Source organism: Momordica charantia, assembly GCF_013281855.1.
Source record: "Momordica charantia cultivar OHB3-1 chromosome 3 unlocalized genomic scaffold, Mcharantia_2.0 BLBB01000003.1, whole genome shotgun sequence".
Classification (NCBI taxonomy): domain Eukaryota; kingdom Viridiplantae; phylum Streptophyta; class Magnoliopsida; order Cucurbitales; family Cucurbitaceae; genus Momordica; species Momordica charantia.
In genome coordinates this window covers 7319448-7336443 of record NW_028275161.1, presented here as the reverse complement: position 1 = coordinate 7336443, position 16996 = coordinate 7319448, and the positions used below count along the sequence as shown (strand labels likewise).

The 16996-nt window shown below is 34.8% G+C and overlaps 2 long non-coding RNA genes across 3 annotated transcripts; one reads left to right on the top strand and one right to left on the bottom strand.

Moving 5' to 3' along the window:
• Positions 1-7931: 7931 nt before the first annotated feature.
• On the top strand, positions 7932-10096 carry LOC148212270 (uncharacterized). Its single transcript, XR_015789969.1, has 3 exons — positions 7932-8533; positions 8619-8658; positions 9958-10096. It is a non-coding gene; the product is annotated as an uncharacterized LOC148212270 (long non-coding RNA).
• Positions 10097-13562: 3466 nt separating this feature from the next.
• LOC148212269 (uncharacterized) lies at positions 13563-16372 on the bottom strand. Of its 2 annotated transcripts, none has more exons than XR_015789826.1 (3): positions 16194-16372; positions 14961-15413; positions 13563-13984 (listed from the first exon to the last, which is right to left on the bottom strand). It is a non-coding gene; the product is annotated as an uncharacterized LOC148212269 (long non-coding RNA). The 2 variants fall into 2 exon arrangements; XR_015789827.1 differs by having other exon boundaries at positions 16198-16372.
• Between the last annotated feature and the right edge of the window lie 624 nt (positions 16373-16996).

The window sequence follows — 16996 nt, the reverse complement described above, 5'->3', positions numbered from 1 at the left end:
CTAAGCTAAAGGTAGGTTAGACTCAAAGTGGGTTAGGCTCAAGGTTTTACAGTAAGCAGTTTTGGATTCTCACCTTAAAGGCATCTTTGACCCAACATGGAATTTGTGTGGTTTGTTGGTTAGCACATGAAAATAAATACGCAGACAAGACAAACCTGCCTTGAGCCAACAACAAGGCTTGAAAAAATATATTTTGGTAAAATTGTTGAGACATGACAAGCTTTCTATCTCGTTGAGAACTTTGAAAATTTTCATGACTTGGCCTTGGATTTTATCAATATCTTTTGGATCCTATCTTTCATCTCCTTTAACGTAAAACTCTAATTTTCATGTTTTGTTGTTCTATGTACTTTGTACAATAAGAATGGTAAATAAATGGTTGTTGAGCTAAAAATAAATAAATGAGAGTTATTATTGTTGATGTAATGGAGAATGCAAAAAAAATATATATATATTGATATTTTTTTTTTACAAAATAGAAATTGATATGCATGACTTGATGTTATGCAAATGTTGGGTCACATATATAGACCCTTTATAGGTATGTATGTATGTGTATGTATGTATATATATATACATATATATACGGATGAAATGATTGTTGGGTGTGTTGCCCTAAACTCATAGTTTGTATTTTGTGTAAAAACAAATGTATATTCAATAAATTTCTTGTTGAATTCATAGCATTGCGTTGTCCAAAATCTAATAAACTAAACACCCGAGTTTATTTTAGTGTAACAGGGACAATATATGTACTGGGTATATATTTGATATACTGCGTATATAACTAATATACCCCTGATATATGAGGTATATATTTGATATACCCCTGATATATGAATGGATAATGTCCCGTCAATAACCTAAAGGGTCTATAGTATATGGATAAGGTTGGGTACCTTATCCTGGCAACACTATGGATACGGCCTACTCTGTAAAGGTTACAGACGACTCGATCCAGGTCCTTCGTGTGGAGACATGCGAGTGGGGGTATCCTATACAATGAGTTTGTATAAGACCGGACCGCGAAATAGGCAATCTTTAGGTGTAACACCGTTAACTAATAGATTGCTATTTCTTAGGATGACCAGGCAACTCATTCTCAATCCTGAGTGAGTTATGGACTCCTGCCCGTGAGGGCTCGTCCTTTGATCTGTATGGGTGAGAGTGGCCCAAGTCGCCGACTCAACATTCATATCATTTTAGGGACGAGACTGAGTGGGTAGCTGGGAACCTAACGTCACAAAATGGAATTCACTTCTCCCCGACTTTAGGGGAGTAGATGAGTGTTCCCTTAAATGCTGACTGCGGGACTTGAACAAGGGGCCCCACCCTCTCATTGGCCGAGAGGGACTTCCGGTAATTGGTCGGACCATAACCGGGTTGTTCATTAGAGGAGCAGTGGTATTTAAGGAGTAAGATATAACTTAGGGGTAAAATGGTAATTTGACCCAACTTGAGTTACGAGCACTCGTGAAGGATTGACTTGTCATTTATGGTTGTATATCCGTGGACATGAAAACATTTTGCAGTGAGAAGAGTGCAACTGCGGGTCTTTAGTGGAGTGACTCGTAGTTAACGAATGTTGATTAACTCGGTCAATGAGTTTGACCGATTAATCTCGTATCGTTGGAGTTTTTGATCTTTAGGTCCATTAGGTCCCCTTGCTAACTCATAACGGGTAAAACGAGGATCAAGTTTTTGGAAGAATTTGAACTGTTCAAATTACTTAAGGGATTATATGTATATTGATACATTATAATATATAGTTAATTGTAAATTGAAACTACATATTATGAGAGAAATTATTTGAATGATATTCGAATGAAATTAATATGAATAAGATTCATATTAAAATTATAGGTTAAAAATAATGTGCATAAGATGTACATTAGAACTACAGGTTAGGTTATAAGAGAGAGTATGGTTTAATTAAATATTGTACATTAGAACTACAGGTTAGGTTATAAGAGAGAGTATGGTTTAATTAAATATTAGATATTTAATTAAATGTTAAATAATTAATTGTTAATTATTTAATACTACATTTAATTAATTAATTATTAATATTAATCAATTATTAATTTGATTAATAGTTATTTAATATATTATATTTTAATTAATTAATATTTATCAATTATTATTATTAATAATTTATTTTTTAACTCCCCTACATTTTAGCATGGGAGTGGGGAGTTTTATGACGTGGGTTAACTCCCCACATCATAAGTTGGTTTTCCTTTTCATCTCAAAGGATATAATTGTTCTGTGATGAAAAAAAAAGGAATACAGAACAGAACTCTCAATCTCTCTCAAGCTCTCTCTCAAACTCTCCGTCTCGTTCTAAAGAAACGCTCCCACATTCTCAAAACCCAAGAGGATAGCAAGGAAGATCGTTTGGTGGTGTTCGTTGGGAAATCGTTGAAGAAACATTCTTCAAAGGTAAAGTTTTTCCCTGGATTTTCTTCTTAATCGTTTTTATTTTGTTTCCCAAATATCACGAACAACGGTCCGCTTCCGCTCCGGGATTCACATCCCTTCAATGATGTATGGAACGATAAATGTTCTTTTTTATTTAGTTTGTGATATGGACATGCGGAGTGATCATGCGACATAATTTTCCTTTAATTTATGTAGACATGGAAAGTTTTTTTTTTTTAATTTATGATAGGTTTATGGGAAATGATGCGTGGGAAATGTGTGACAAATATGCTTCAAATTGACCCAAGTGATATGATACACACTTGATCCAATCATGAATAGACTCTAAATGCATCTAAATAAATGCTATACTCTAAATCATCCTAAGTGGAATAGTCATAAATATGCACAAGAAATTAAACTCTAGGGTTATAAGGTCTAACTCTTAAGTGATAGAAGTGAATGCACTCGAAAGTCTTTGTGTCTACCTAGAGAAATTTATAGTCCATTTGAAATGCAACACTTCTAAGCACACCTAGAGGTAGGCCAAATATGTGATTCGAACAAAACGTAAAATAAACGTGATGCATGTTAAAAACGAATAAATAATGAGACAAATCGAGAAAAAATGTAAATTATTTCTTCTATCCCTTTTTATTTAAAAAAAAAATGGTTACTTAAAAAAACCTCTTTGTTAAAACTCCAAATTGACCCTAATTTTTTTATTTAAAAAAATAATAATATGTCATCAATGACATAACAATCCACATAAAATGCAATATGAATATGCGTGTAAAGTTATGTACTAATGCATCATAAAGGAAAATGGCCGGCAAATCATCCATACAATTTCGCGGTATAGTCAACATGAGTAAAGAATTACATGCGCTTGCACGAGAATCGAAATTCCACGACGGTTACACTACTCTTTCTCTGACCTAATCCTCTTGTAAAACCCAGCTAGGAGGCTTGTGAATGCGTGTGAAATGCATGATGATGCAAAATAAAATCATAATACAATTAAATATTAAAATAAATAAAAAAATAACAAACAATAAAAATGGACCAAAACATATTATAATAGGATAATAAATGACAAAAATAAAAAGGCTCGACTCTTTTAATGTTCCCCATGGAGTCGCCAAGCTGTCGCATTGTCATCGCAATGCGGAGCAGCCGACGTCATCCCCTGAAGGGTCTCTTTCAATATAAGAGTTGTCAGTTGCCACCAATCATCTACGAAGTGTGATTGATCATCTATTTTTTTAAAAAAAAAAACCGTGTCTGTGAAAAACAGATTTTGGTTTAGGAATCAATTGAGGGTAGGGAAGGTGCTAGCACCCCACAGCACCCGTTTGAAAATGGTTACCAAATTTTATCATCAATTATCCCGCTATTTTATTTGATCCAAAATAAAAATATTTTTGTAGTTTATTTTCAATGTTTCGTATTATTAGTTCACATCTTAATAGTAAAACATGAATTAGAGGTATGAGTGGCACCAAAAGCATTAGAAAAATTTTACCACCTTGAGAATCTTTGAAGGTTTAAATTTTCGTCATTAAAGTTTTCGAAATAATTATTAGTTAAAGAAAATAATGATAATTAACAAAATGAAATAAAATGTAAGAGCTCAAACTTAGATGGTGAGTGTCAATACCCAAGACTCATGTCACTATGCCACATGATGTAATATTTATTTTCTTTTTAAAGGAAACATGGTTATTGTTAAAATTTATTTTAAAGATTATTTAAACGATTCTTTTATTTTAAGAATGAAACTTTCCTTTTTTTTTTTTAATATTCTACCATTTGAAATTCATTTAATTTTCAAACAAAATTTATTTTCTTTTAAATCTTTTATTTAATTTTCTAAAAAATAAAAATTACTTTTAGAACTTTCCTTTAAAAAGAAAACTATTTCCGTTAAATTTAGTTTTTTAATAAATCAAATAAAATAAAAAAAAGTTTGTAATGAAATCTTTTATCCACTTTTAAAAGATACTTATTTTTTAAAAAAAATCTTTTATTTTAAAACATATTATTTTATATCAACTTTTTGTCTATTTCGAATTAAAAAAATTGTTTAAAACTTAAAACAAATATTTCCTTTTAAAATTTATCTCGATTTACAGAGGAAAAACCTTTTTGTTTTAAAACAAAAATCTTTCCTTTTAAAACTTAACTTGATTTACCAAGGATAATCTTTTTCTTTTAAAACAAAATTTTTTATTTTCTTTTAAAAAGCTTATTTAAAACTTATTTTGATAAGATTGTTTCCTTAAAAAAAAAATTTCTTTTAAAAAACATTATTTCTCAATAATTGTTTTCTTATTTAAAACTTTCCATTACCTACTGCATGAACGTTGGAGTTGCTGTGCTAGTGGGAGTCAGGTTGCCAAAGATCTATGCGTTGATCGCTGTAGTGCCATCGTCCGCGTCAGAGACGATCGGGTACTGCTGTAGTTGTGCTACATGTTCGGTTCCCTCATAACTAGGAAATATAGTACAAGTATACACCAATTTATCTGTTGTAGTACATTAACAAGGTCGTCTGCTTAGGGAAATAGGTTATAAATATGCTCAGTAACTTCGAAATACCAAAAGTAAAAAAGTAAAAGATTCGTTAATTTGTTTTGCTAAATCTAAACTGCATAAAAGAAAATAAGCGAACGACAGATACAATTTCGAATCACACTCAGGAGCATCCACCCATAAAACACATAAATGATGGAGATTACAATTGTCAGTAAATTGGGGAGGGGAGTTCCACTTGCTGCTTTTCTACAAGGCACGAGATCTAACTGGAAGCCTTTTTCTAAGAAAAGGTCCCGCTTGTGCAATCACTCATATGCCTCAATCGCTTCTTGGGTATGGAGCCGCTGGAAGGTAGCATCATGAGGCACGACAATGTTGGCTCTCTTACGACTTTACCTACACAGAAGAAACAAAGGGTTGCCGCTTCCTCTCCTATACGGGAGGCTGAACCAAAGGGGGAAATGCTTTTAGGTGGCTTTGGAGTCGTTTTAGGGATGAGTGGAGGGGTGGGTCAATAACTGTAAGAGTAGGTACAGGGAAAGCAGAGGGCGGGGTGCTTGAGGTCGGTGGGGGAAGAATAGGGTCAGAAACGGGTGGTGGCAGGGGAGTGGTGGATGTAAGGGTGGGGTTGTCTTGTACCTCCTCGTCCTCTGACTTAGTACCTGGTTGTTGCTCCGAATCAGAAGTAGGGATCGAGATTGATGTAGATGGAACAAGAGGTTTGACGGAAGAAGCGATTGGAGTTTCGGGGACTTCTGCCGCTACTGACTAGCCAATCTCATTGGCGAAGTCTTCCGAAGAGCTATTAGTTAGATGGAGCACCATTAGCTTCTTGTGATTTGCCTTAGTATGTAGCGGGGCATTTTGGCAGAATCGAAGAGGCAATGGGTAAGAATTTAAAACAGAGGGAAGAGGGTTTAGCTGAGGGGTTTCAGAGGCGGCAGGAAGACGAAGTGGCAGAAAATCGTCGGTGGTTGGTTAGCATAGTGGGTCATAGATAAAAAGAATTAAGGATTCTCCCTCCCACCCCCGACGTTTTTTTAAAATTTTTTTTAACTTCACCTAAAACCAAATTTAATTCAAATTTGAATTTTGCACTTACCTCCATCCAAAGTAATTACCGCTTCCCTCTAACATTACCTACCGCCTTTCCTTAATTGGAAAACAATAACCCTTTGTTGCCCTGCTTGAATGCCCGACAGCTGCCCTATTGCATCTATCCAAAATTCTTCTAACTCCTGAGCTGCAGCTTCCAAATTTCCCCTGCTGCAGCATAATTGAAATTTAGTTTTTTCACTGCCCATAAGGCTTTGTGTTCTAGCTCCAGTGGTAAGTGACAGGCTTTCTCGAATACCAGTTTGTATGGAGATATTCCCAATAGAGGTTTAAATGTAGTCCTGTATGCTCATAGTTATTCGTCTAATTTGAAAATCTAATCCTTTCTACTGACATTCACTACCTTCTCTAGGATGCTTTTGATTTCCCTATTCGAAATTTATGCCTGGCCATTAGATTGGGGATGGTAGGCTGTAGCAATTTTGTGCTTGACGTTATACTTGGCTAGCAATCCTACCACGACTCTATTTACAAAGTGTGATCCTTCATCACTTATGATTGCTCTTGGTGTATCGATTCTGGTGAAAATGTTTTTCAAAAGGAATTTAGTCACCACATTAGAATCACTTGTGGGGCAAGAAATTGCTTCAACCCATTTGAACACATAGTCCATTGCTACTAAGATAAATAAATGACCGTTAGATGGGGGAAATGGACCTATGAAGTCCATACCCCATACGTTAAACAGTTCCACTTCCAAAATATAGGTTAATAGCATTTATTTTTTAATGGAAAGATTCCCAACGCTCTAACACTCATTGCAACTCTTGACCAATTAGTGAGCATCCTTGAAAATCGAGGGCCATAAATATTCACTCTGCAGCACTTTTGCTGTTGTCCTTTGTCCATCGAAATGTCCCCCTTAAGGGGTAGCATGACAGCTCTTCAAGATATAGGATGCTTCTGCCTCTGTTACACATTTTCGAATTATATTATCCAGCCCCAATTTATAAAGAAAAGGGTTATCCCAATAATATAATCTACATTCATAAAATAAACGCTTCAACTGCTACTTTGTCAATCCTTTTAGGTGCATCCCACCTGCTAAGAAATTTTTATATCAGCAAACCAGGGTTCTTACTCTTTAGCATCCTTATGGAACAAGGCAAGTAGCTGCTCATCTCGGAAACTTTCTCTGAATTTTACAGCTTCTGTTCCCTCTTCTCGTTCCACAATTCTAGACAAATGGTCAGCCACCAAATTTTCTGAACCATTTTTATCTCTAATTTCCACATCAAATTCTTGCAGGAATAAAATTCATCTAATGAATCTCGGTTTGGCATCTTTCTTAATCAACAAATATTTCAACGCAGCGTGATCAGTGTGGCCAAAATCTTGTTCGGTTCCCTCACATCCAGGAAATATAGTGCAAGTATACACTAATTTATCCATTGTAGTACATTAACAAGGACGTCTCCTCAGAGAAATAGGTTATAAATATTCTCAGTAACTTCGAAATACAAAAAGTAAAAAAATAAAAGATGCGTTGATTTGTTTTGCTAAATTTAAAATACATAAAAGAGAATAAGCAAACGACAGATAAAATTTCGAATCACACTGTAACGCCTCGAGTCCCTCAGGTTAGCTAGTCTCGAATCAGGAGATTTTATTTTCATTTAAATTTCAAAGTGAATGTTAATTTAATTTATCGTTAATTATCAGGCTCTAACAATCCAATTAAATGAATATTAACCGAGCTTGGGATGTTGAGTCTTGGATTGAGGGAATGGACTTCTCCTTATTTGGGCTTGGATGATTGGGCTTAATGGGAAAATTGTTTTAAATCAAAACCAAAAAGGGAAAAACCCTAACACTTTTCTTCTTCTCTTTTCCCTCCCTTTGTTTCTTCCCCATCCCTAGCCGACAGCCCCCCCAAGCTTCTCCTCCTTTTTCTTGTCCAGCCAGTGGCCTTCTTCTCTAGCGAAGCGGTACAGCAGCAGCAGCTCCTCCACGCCGGCGTCCTCCTACAGCAGCTCGCGGCGGCGCACGACGCACGGGCCCCACGGCGACGACGCGTTCCGAGCAGAACCGAACGCCTCTGCTGCTACCTCCGGCGACGTGCGCAAGCCCGGCGGGCCCTCTCCACGGCGGCGACGCATTCCGAGCAGAACCGGACAGCGGCAGCAACATCCGACGTCGTTCCTCCGGTGACCCCGCGCCCAGATCTGCGACGCCAGCAAGCTTCTTGACGTTTCCTTTCCTCGGTTTGGTGTTATCCAGCCCCTCCGGCAACGTTAGACGATTACCCACTCATAACCGAAGCTTGATTCTTGATACCCACTCCTTACGGCATTGGGTCGGCATTGAACCACCTTCAATCGGACCCAAATCTATGTTACCCATCAGTTTTTGACATCGTTCCAGCAAGCCTAAGGCCATTCGAAGTCGAAATTTGGATCTAGAACATCATCGGCGTCGACCCACTTCTAACCCAAGAGGCTCTAGTGTGAGTTATTAGGTAACAACACACCTAAATTTGGGTTCAGTATTATTTAAATGTTTCCAATTGGCTACTAACCTCGAATCGTACTTTTTCCTTGTAGGAAGTGTTGACAAGCTTAGGAGCTTTAGGACTTTTTGGTAGTAAGTAGCACAGGGGCGGGTGCGTGCGTTGATGCTTGTTATTTGGTCGCCGATGTGTTTTTTTTATGATGCTTAATATTGGTTCTGATACGTGGTTGTGTAGTGTAACTCTTGTTTATGTTGTTTTGTATGCCTGGTTAGTGTTGAATGTCCGTCGGTGATAATAGTGGGAATTTTGTATTGTTGAACTGCTGAGATCTGTTGTAGAATGATGTATGAATGTAGGGAATGTTCGTTAAGGTGAATTTATTTTGGAAATGTTTGTTGTCTGAATTTGTATGAAGTGTTTGACGTGTCTCATGAGTTTTATTATATCTAGTAGTGCTTATGGAATATGGACGTTGGATGTTAAATGTTTGGATGAATTGTGTTGGGCTCCAATCGTTTGCAATTTGTTGACTATGCTCTGTTATGACTAAACTCACTATGGCGCTGTTGTTAAGATTTGGTATGTTGTGAAAGCATGTTTGGTTTATTGTTTTGCTATTAGAATGATGTTTATGTTATGGAAGCATGCTGAATTGTGTTGGTAAGCTGAGAGATGCATTGAAATCATACTAGTGGTGTTGTTGTTGATGGGCGTTGTGGTGGTTGGTGCTATTAGGAAAGTAGTACGGACATCTTGGTTGGACACTAGAAATGTTATGTGGAATTATGAAAGTTATGAAGCGAATGGGTGAGTGTCAGGGCCTCGGGTATAAATGGTCGGGGCTGATACATCACTAATTGGGTATTGAGGCCTCGGGTATAAATCGCCAGGGGTCGATACGCCAATATTGGATAAAGATGAGCGTCGGGGCCTCGGGTATAAATGGTCGGGGGTCGATGCGAGGAGTCTTTTGAAAGGAGAACTATTGGGGCCTTGGGTACAAATGGTCAAGGGCCAATAGATTGTAAGACATCGGGGCCTCGGGTATAAATGGTCGAGGGTCGATGCACTAGTGTCGGGGCTCTGGGTATAAAAGGTCAGGGGTCGACACTACCAAGAGAATGGTTTCAAAGAGCTCGAATAACTGAGGTGAACATAGCTTTACTTGAGGTGTTAGGGAATCAGGTGGACGATAATTGTTTTTATATGATTGTGGTTATCATCGGGTCTTATAGAGTATGTTTATGGCTGAATGTATAATGTATTAGTAGAGCATGTCTATGGTTGTTCTCATACTGTAATGATCGAGCATGACGATGTATGTTTCCTTTATGGTTATGAGCATGATGTTGGTGTGTGCTTGGTAAGGGCTACTTACGGAGTATATTGTATATACTCACCCCCCCCCCCTTCTACAATGATTGTTTCAGGTGAAGGACTCGAGGGTGACCATGGTGATGGGACGGAGGAGACCTGACAAGCGAGGACTATAGGCTGCTTAGTTTTTCCTATTTAGTCAAATCCATTGGTTAGGGCTTATGTTGTGGCCAATAAACGATTTATGTACCTTTGAATAATTGAAAGATTTTTCCCTTGTTGTTAGTTATGCTCCGGGTTAGGTGCCTATTTGAACTTTTTTCCATTTGTTTAGATTCATTTAGATTGAATAATAATCTTGCCTTGTAAAGTAGTTCACGAATGTTGTTGCATGTTTTTTCCATGAGATTGGTTTATCGTTAATTTGATGAGGTTTGGAGCTTGATTTTTTAAGTTTATGTGCATAGGAAGTTGGCAGGTTGTAATCGGGGTTTAAAACTGATTAGTTGGGTAGTTCTTGTGACCTAGAGGTGTGTGGAAATTTCTGGGTCGTTACACACACTCAAGAGGATCCACCCACAAAACACATAAATGATGTGAGATTATGATTTGTTAGTAATCGGAGAGTGGAGTTCCACTTGCTGCTTTTCTCCAAGAAGCTATCTAAAATTACTTTAAAACACTTTTTTGCCAAGATATACACGACTCTCTCCCGAGATACCCAACACGTACTTTAACTCAACTTCTCACATGTTTTAAACAAGCAATCCAAGCGATCTATAGGCGCTATAGGGTGAACCTCATCCTTCAGTATTCACCTTCTCATTTCACGAAGAGAGAACTACAACCAACAGAAGTAAATCCACTCAACAAGAACTCTCCCAAGCCTCAAGTGAGCTAACACACTAACCAAGTTGGCCACATAATTTAACTGAGATGGAAAAACACATTTCTACTAAATCAGCTTTAAAAGTTGTAAAACATAACAAACATGAATATTACAACAAGCTTAAACCCCCCCCGAAGGTGGGTGTTTAGTTCCTAATGAAAAAGAGAAAATAAATGGAAAAGACATGTAACAACCCGTATTTTCCAATACGGTCATTCTCACAAAATGCGGAAGCGTAACCAACTAAACATTAAATTAACGGAAGACTTCTTTATTTAATACGATACTATGACAAAAGATAAGGACAAGTCCAACTTTGACACAAAAAAACCTACACTATAATAAAGCCAAGGAATAACTACCATAACTAACTAAGTTCTCATAAGCTAAAAACAATGGAAAATACTAAAGATTTCAACTCCTCATGCCAGAACACTATTCCTCAATAACTATCTGAGCAGTCACTTGAACCTTAATCTGAAAACAATTAGAAAACAGAAAAAAAATGAGTACAAAATTACTCAATAAGAAATATTCATATCGAATTTCAAAATTCATTTTCCTTTCAAAACATTCGTAAACAAAAATACGAACAAATCAAAACTTTTAAAGTCCTTTAAAAATATTTAGTACAATTTTCAAAACTTTAAAAAATAAACTAGATTTTCGAAAACAAAGACTTCAAATAAGATAAAATTTCCAGTCAATTAAGACAAAGTTTCATTCTTTCAAAACAAACTTTAATTCGATCAAACTTCAAATCCTTCAAAACAAACTTTCTTTCAATCAAAACTTTCAAAGTTCATTCTAAAACACTTGGTACAACTTTCGAACTTTTGAATAATTAAATCATTCAAGCATTCAAAAAATCTTACATTCATTCATACTTTCAAAATCAGAGTGGAATGTTGCATTATTTGGGTAGCATACGAAACATATGTGGTTACGCATCGGTAACACCAAATCAATCAGAAGCTTCTATCAGAGTTGTCGAATTACTATCAATCAGAACAGAGTTGTCGAAATAATATCGACCAGAACAGAGTTACTTAAGTGTGAGGCCATGTGAGTGAATAACACACAGATGAATTTTCATTTCCAAGGAATGCCAAACCACAAAAGTGCCTTCGCACAAATAAGCCAGAACAGAAATCCATTAATTCCAAATTAGGCTACTACCCCAAATAAGCAAAACGTTCCTAAAAACAAAATCATGGCATATCCGGATAGCCCTATCAAATCAATCAAAATATCTTTCAAATAAAATGCAAAACAAATACTTACTTTCAATATTAAATTAATTCAAAACATTGAAATAATTTAAAATAAACTTTATCAATCCTCCAAAACATGATTTCAAATATTTCACAAATAAACAAAATATCAATTTCAAACCTTCAAATAAATTTAAACAAAACTTTATCAAATCATTTAAGAATACTTCAAATACTTTGCAAATAAACATAATTTCAATTGCCAAATTAGTTTTCAAATCCATAATAAAACTTGAATTTCATATGCAAGATATCAATTTCAAATCGTCGTATCAAATCCAAAATACATTTTAGTTTTGGAAAAGATATGGCAAATCAGTTACAACATTTTTCGAAGGGATACGGTAAATCACTTACAATACTTTTCGAAGGGATATGACAAATTACTTACAATACTTTTCGAATGATACGGTAAATCACTTACAATACTTTTTCGAAGGGATATGACAAATTACTTACCTCTTTCAGAAATCCTACGAATCTAATTAACTTCTTCCTTGGTAGTTGTCAACTTAGAGGCCTAGAAACAACCAATATCCAAAATCAATTCTTAAATCCTATCCAAGGATTTAAAATTCAACCAATTACTAACTCAAATATTATCTACCCAATTTTCCCATTCAAAACACTTTTTTATGCAAAATAATTAGGAAAGTATGGATTTGGGGCTACAAAACCAGATTTGAAAACTAGGTTAAAAAGCCTCTAAAATCCACCATAATAACCTTTAAAATTACAAGAATCGATATAAATCAATACGAACTAAATTTACAAAAAGTTTCTCAATAAAACCAACTTAAAAACCTTCTAAACAATTGAAAATTTTGGGATTTTAAATCTAAAAAATTGTCTGTTTTATAAAATAAAACTTCCAAGAATTTTCCATAAGACAATTAACAATTTATTGATTTTTATAGAAAAATCAGATCTGAAAACTTTATAGAAAACCTTTAAAATTTGGTAAAAACATATAATTTTTCATGTAAAAATCATAACAACAAACTATAATTTATAGGATACAAAAGGTAAACATGTAAAAAGAGCCTCAAAATAGCCCAAAAACAGTCTTATAAACAAAAAAATTCAAACAAAAAATTCTGGAAAATTTTTAGGGTAAAAAGTCCTTAAAATCTTTTATTCTAAAAAACAAAGACCTCAAAACTTTTCTTAATAAACTGAATGAAAGAACTAAAAATCAAGAAAAATAAACTAAAACAATGAGGAAGAAAATCTTACCGATCTTTGAGAGAAAATAGAAAAACTATTCTTCTTTTCTTTTCTTTTTCTCTTTGAGAGAAAACTAGGTCTAATAGTTTAAGAAAATAAAACCTAGGGTTTAAGAGCTTTTATAACAAATCGTAATGAATCCTTATTTAAAAGGGATAATAAAAAGATAAAGATTTAATAAAACTCTTTCTTTTTATTTGTTTTTCATTCTAAGAACAAATTATCTTTTAAAAATAATTTTTAAAACAAAAATTTATATTTTTTTTTAGAAAATAAAGAAAACAACTAAATAAAAATAATAGTTTAAATATATATATATATATTTCGGTTGTTACAAGACATAAGAGGAATTCATTGTTAATGAAGATGATAGAGAATAAGTTGCTTCCTCAGGTGTACAGCGTGACCCACGACCAAGACAGACCACTCTTTAGCTCATTCTTCTTTGAAAACCATTGATGCCAATGGGGGAATGTTCCCTGAAATTGAAGTTACGCAAAATGAATAAAAAATGTCTCCTCCTTTTTCGGCTAGGGCATCTTTTCCTTATATACCGGGTCCTTAAAATTTAGGGCACCCCTTCGAGGCTGTACGGACACGGTAACAATTTATGTTCAATGAGTTACTCCACTGTCATACGCTCTAGGGTATCCGGGTGACTATATCATTAACGCTTCTTTTTCAACGCTCCAGCGTAATCCCCACGACCTTGGGAGCACTCCCCTCGTCGTTAGCTGATTTCAATCATTCCTGCATAAACCATCGATAATTTAGCACAAATCATTAAAAATTTAAGAATGATAGTACCTTGGGGCCCACTAAAATAATTCTCACATTTTCTTAGGTTTATTGATTAGGACCCTCACATTTCCACACACAAAATATCCCAAATAGCCCATAAAAAACTCTCTAATTGATAGTTATCATGTTGGGACTTTATCTACCTTTAAAAAGATTAGAGACTTGTGCAAGCGCACACGGTCACAAGTAAGACTCATAAGTAATCCAAGGTCGAATCCTTATGGACTTATTGCATTTCAAAACAGTTTTTAAGAAGTGAATGGATCAATTATGCATCTGTGATTTAGGAAGAAAAATGTGATGAAATGTTGTTGTGTGCGGTTTTAACTAACAAGCAATTTAATAAAACTCAACATCTTTGCCTCCTACCTTAGTTTTGATGCAAAACATGGAAAGCACACTATGTTGGAAAAATGCACCAGGCGTAATTCCCGACTATTCTTGGGATTTGAGTTCTACTCTTTCACTACCGTTTTTGCTTGCTGCAGATGCTAGGGTAACCTACAAGCATAGGCCTATGTGTGATTACGATCCTAGAGAATATCTACCAACTCATTTGCATTATGGGTCAGAGGGCCTATGTCTATGCCCATGTTTTATGTGCTAATTCCTAAGTCACATCCCATGTTGGTTTCGTATTATTTTACCTAACTCACATTTCCCAATGTTAGGCTTTGGTGTATAAATAAAGTTCCCACTGGCCAAATAGAAAGAGGACGTAAAGAGATGTTTTTAGAAACCAACCCAAAAAAGTGTCAGGTGCAATTTCGGCAAAATCTTGAGCATGTTGAAAATCAAATCATTTGACTAAGGCATTCCACAAGGAGGTTGATAACTAATTTAGAACATAATTAAATGAAAGTAAATGCACGAAAACATAAAGAAAATATTTTTCATTGAATTTAAATGAATAAATAAGCCGTACAATGAGTTATAGCTTGACCCTCTTCTATCTCGAGCGTGAGAGGAGTTGAAACTTGCTAAAGAACTTTAAAAGAACATAATGAACAAAGAATGGAATTAAGAACTTGAATTAAAAGCAATACGAAAGGTAAAACATGAAAAACAAAGAAATTAACAACTAGAACATAAATATAAACCCTAAAAACGTGTTCTACAACTAGGGAGCATCTAAGAGAAGATGAAATGAAGGTTGGAAGGAATGTTTTGCTGATGTAGGGATGACGTGCTTTTATAGCACCATTGGTTGGTTGAAACTCCCCTCCATTTTAGGTGGAAATGAGTTGAAATTCACCTAACCACCTCACTTAGACTTGGACTCACGGTTTTGAACATGTGGGAAAGGTCCTCCTTACCCTTCATTATTCAAAACGTGTGTTTTGACATTTTGTCCTCCAAAAATGCACCGGGCGCAATTCTACAAAAACATAATTCTGTTATTTTCTTCCAACTTTGACCGTATTTATCTCATATTTTTCCTAAAGTATCATAGTTTGACTTTTATATAGAAATAATCTATGCATGTTCTACTATAAAAATATATGGTCTTGTTTGGCAAATAGTAATGGGAAAGGTGTAAAAACGTGGTCAAACAGGGCTATCGACACATGTTTCTGCAGTAAAAAGTCAACCCTTACGCACCCCCAAACTTAACCATTTGCTTGTCCTCAAGCAAGAACAACAACAACAAATATAAAACAATCAACATGCTAGAAATATGAATGATCAATAATCCCAATAAACTGAATTAAAGAACTACAAATCAAGAAAAATAAACTAAAACAATGAGGAAGAAAATCTTACCGATCTTTAAGAGAAAATACCAAAACTCTTCTTCTTTTCTTTTCTTTTTCTCTTTGAGAGAAAACTAGGTCTAACAGTTTAAGAAAATAAAACCTAGGGTTTAAGAGCTTTTATATCAAACCGTAATGAATCCTTATTTAAAAAGGATAATAAAAACATAAAGATTTAATAAAACTCTTTCTTTTTATTTTTTTTTTTCAAAATCTAAGAACAAATTATCTTTTAAAAATAATTTTTAAAACAAAAATTTATATATATATTGATGGAAAAAATACATACATGCGTAGCGGAAGTGAGCAAGAATCGAAATAACAATCTAGATGCATAATACAACCTAGGATTAAACATGCATGATCATACATTATGATGCTTAGAGATAAGTAGAGAAAAATACAAGCCTTTGTAGCTTTTCAAAAATCTTCAAATAGCTCCAATGAAGGACCACCAAGAGATCTTCCTAGCTATTCTCAAGGCTTGGAATAGAGTGGTGAGACTCTTTTTATAGAAGGAAAAAATTAGAGAAAAGTGGAGCTAAAAGGAGTTATGTAAGCTTTTTGAAAACACATCAAATGGCCAAAGGTTCCAAGAGAATTTCATGTTTAAACAAAAGCCTTCTTAAATAGGCAAATTACATGCAACTCTTGCATGTCAAAGTTCATCAAAAGCTTACAACACATATTCCACTCATGCATGGCATGACTAAGTGTCAAAATGCATGTCTAAGTTCACCAAAAGCTTACAACACACATTCCACTCATGCATGGCATGGCTAAGTGTCAAAATGCATGTCTAAGTTCACCAAAAGCTTACAACACACATTTCACTCATGTATGGCATGGCTAAGTGTCAAAATGCATGTTTAAGTTCACAAAAAACTTACAACACACATTCCACTTATGCATGCATGGCTAAGTGTCAAAAAGTGGATTTTTGAGATTATTTAAATGTTCTACTCAACGAGTTAGTGGAATTTTCCACCAATTTGGTTAAAAACATTATTTTAATCTACTTTAGTCAACCTTTGACTTTCTCTGGTCAAAATCAACTATTTGACTTTTTCCAAAATCCGATGTTTGATGAAATCCATGCCTCCGATTATGAATCCGCATTCATAATTTTAATATTTAAATCCTATTTAAATATTTTGTCCAAATTTCTCAAATTGATATCATATATCAATTACTTAATCATATTTCA